Source organism: Micromesistius poutassou (assembly GCF_964030765.1).
Source record: "Micromesistius poutassou genome assembly, chromosome: 20".
In the NCBI taxonomy this organism is placed as follows: domain Eukaryota; kingdom Metazoa; phylum Chordata; class Actinopteri; order Gadiformes; family Gadidae; genus Micromesistius; species Micromesistius poutassou.
In genome coordinates this window covers 14,266,168-14,269,819 of record NC_140290.1, presented here as the reverse complement: position 1 = coordinate 14,269,819, position 3,652 = coordinate 14,266,168, and positions in this window count along the sequence as shown.

The following is a 3,652-nucleotide window of genomic DNA, read 5'->3' as shown; positions in this document are numbered from 1 at the left end:
ATATATATATTTTTTATATTATATGCATCTAAGTATTTGTTGTGTGTTTGTGTGTATGTGTTTGTGTGTGTGTGTGTGTGTGTGTATTCTTCCGTGCAGGCTATAAGAATAGGACGTGATGTTCTGAGCATCTGTGTGGACATTTCCATGTCGGCAATTTATTTCCGTATTCCTGTGTGTGTGTGTGTGTGTGTGTGTGTGTGTGTCTGTGTATATTGCGTCATGTGTCTGTCTCGCCTTTTCATTTCCCCCTCTCATGGGACCCTAATGAAGTGGGAGAGCATGTTAAACAAAGATCAAATAGTCAATGCTGCCCAGGGTCTCTCTCTCTCTCTCTCTCTCTCTCTCTCCCTCTCTCTCTCTCTCTCCCTCTCTCCCTCTCTCTCTCTCTCTCCCTCCCTCCCGCTCTCTGGGTGCTCGTATAAACGGCCCTTCATGGATGGGCAGTCCTGCTGTTGACATGCCGCCAGTACTTAAGCACTCTCACCCTTTGAGCACATGCTCATTACAACTGGCCACCTGCCCAATCTCCCTGGCCCTCTCTCTCCCCCCTACGCTACACTACCTAGATCTCTCTCTCTCCCCACCACTACACTCCCTAGCTCTCTCTCCCCCCTACACTACACTCCCTAGCTCTCTCTCTCCCTCCCCACTACACTCCCTAGCTCTCTCTCTCCCCCCCTACACTACACTCCCTAGATCTCTCTCTCTCCCCACCACTACGCCAACCAACAACCACAACCAATTTTAACCAATTTTAAGTGTTCCTTTTTTTTTTTTTTTTTTTATTGCTTTTGTGTACTCTTGTACGGTGTCCTTGAGTGCCAAGAAAGGCGCCTTCTAAATAAAATGTATTATTATTATTATTATTACACTCCCTAGCTCTCTCTCCCCCCTACACTACACTCCCTAGCTCTCTCTCTCCCTCCCCACTACACTCCCTAGCTCGCTCTCTCTCACCCCACACTACACTCCCTAGCTCTCTCTCACCCCACACTACACTCCCTAGCTCTCTCTCTCCCTCCCCACTACACTCCCTAGCTCTCTCTCTCCCTCCCCACTACACTCCCTAGCTCTCTTTCTCTCACCCCTACACTACACTCCCTAGCTCTCTCTCTCTCACCCCTACACTACACTCCCTAGCTCTCTCTCTCTCACCCCTACACTACACTCCCTAGCTCTCTCCTCCTCCTCCTCTTCCTCCTCCTCCTCCTCCTCCTCCTCCTCCTCCTCCTGTTAATAATGTTGGGTGTTATGAAGGTTCAGTTGTCAGCATGTCCTCCATATTTCCATATGACTACAAAAGGCCTTGTTTCTGTTCTGGGTCTACATTTTAACAGGCCTTGAAAACACACACACACACACACACACACACACACACTGCTTTAATTCCTGTGCATTTTTCCTGTCCTACTTCATCATTCTTTACAAAAATGTAATGTAACTGTACCGCTGGGTGACTTTACTCCCTACACACACACACACACACACACACACACAATGTTGCTCTACATCAGGCAGAGGAACAGACGCCTTGCCTGGCCCCCCCACCCAGCAGACCTGGGCCCCCCCACCACCCACCAGACCTGGGCCCCCCCACCCAGCAGAACTAGGCCCCCCACCGTGGACCCCCATTCATCCTGGGGTGGCTTTAACACAGACGAAGGAAGTCCAGGATCTCACCTCAGAGACAGAGAGACATTGAGAGAGAGAGAGAGAGAGAGAGAGAGGACCAGCAACAGGCCAGGCTGGGCAGCCAAGCAGAGAGAGAGAGGTCACAGAAGCAGCTCCGGCACACAACGGTTGTCACTAAAGACCCCCCCCCCCCTGTCGAGGCTTCTCCCCCCCACAGCCACGCCCCCCCCCTTGTCGAGGCTTCTCCCCCCACACCCCCACCCCCCCACTCCACTCTCCTCCCCCTACACCTTATGTACCTCTCTGCTCGCTGAGCCACAGGCAGGAAGAAAGGAGAAGGGGATAAAGGACAAGAGGGAGCACAGGAAGAAAAACACCCAGAAAGTCATCCATTATCCTTCTTACTCCAACCCTCAGCACACACACACACACACACATGCACACACACACACACACACGCAGACTCACACACTCGCACACTCACACACAGGCCTACACTCACACACACACACACACACATGCACACACGCACACGGAGACACACGCACACTCACACACAGACCTACACTCATGCACACACACACATGCACACACACACGCACACACACACAGACCAACACACTCACACACAGACCTACACTCATGCACACACACACACGCAGACACACATACTGACACACACACACTCCTTTGCGTTCCGATCTCTTCTCCGCAACGTGACAAGAAGTCATTTATTTTCCGTCCCGCACTCATGGCTATTACTCTATCTCTATTACGCTCTCTCTATTTATGCTGCGGTGCACCCCATACCTTTCTCTCTCTCCCTCTCTCTCCTCTCTCTCTCTCTCTCTCCCTCTCTCTCTCTTCTCACACACTCTCTCACACTCTCTCTCTCTCTCCATGGCTTCCCTCATCTCTTCTCTTACATTTCTCTCGTTCTCTCCCATCCGCACTCGCTCGGTCTCCCTCTCATTTGCATAACATTGTTCTCGGGGATGTCTTTCATCTTTTCAGAATCAGATTGGAGGGGGGGGGGGGGGGGGGGGGTGAGGGGGGGGAAATGATATTACCTCTCCTGTCGTGTAACAAAGAGCTGCGTCTCAGGGTTCAGCCTTTGAAATGTCGCAGTCCCAGGATCTCCGGCGCTGTCGCCCCCCCCCCCCCCGCCCCCCGCCCCCCCCCCCCCCCCCCCCCCCCAGCAGACGAACGGGTCAGCAGAACCCCACCGCGGCCCACTGCTCAGGAGCAGCCACGGCCACGCACACACACATGTTTTGGGTGTGAGTGTGTGAGCGAGTGTGCGTGTCCGCTAGTGTACGCTGCCGTCGGTACGGTGGGGCAGCCCCTGGATCCTGGTCACGCACGAGGGGCTGATTATTTGTTCCACGCCGTTCCCCGCCACGCACGCAACGACCCACGCAGACGCTTCCACGCAGTCGTGAACTTTTATGGTTCTGCGTCGGGTTTGAGTGAGCGGACCAATCACAGCCCCTTGAGGCTGTGCCGGCCTCGACGGAAGGTTAACATTTTTGGAGGCGCACGGCCACCCTTTGCGGCGGACGCGAGGAGGGTCCGCGAGGACGTAAGGGGTCTGTAATCACCCTTGCGTTGCGTGAACGTGGGACCATAATCAGCCCTTTAGAATTAGCATATGTGTCTGTATAGAAATCTGTACGTCTGTGTGTGTGTGTGTGCAGTTCTGTGTGTGTGTGTGTGTGTGTAATTGTGTGTGTGTGTGTGCGTAATTGTGTGTGTGTGTGTTTAGGTGTATTGTGTCTGTATGTTTACATTATATGTCTATACGTGCACAGATTTTACCTTGGAAACTTTGTGTGTGTGCGGGTTTGGGCGTGTGTGTGTGTGTGTGTGTTGCGTCTCTATAAGAGAGTGTATTTATGTGTGTGCGACTGGATTTACATGTCTTTTTTTTGTAAGACATGCATGCATGTATGTCACACATTTTACCATAGGAACTGTGTGTGTGTGTGTGTGTGTGTGTGTGCGTGCGTGCGTGTGT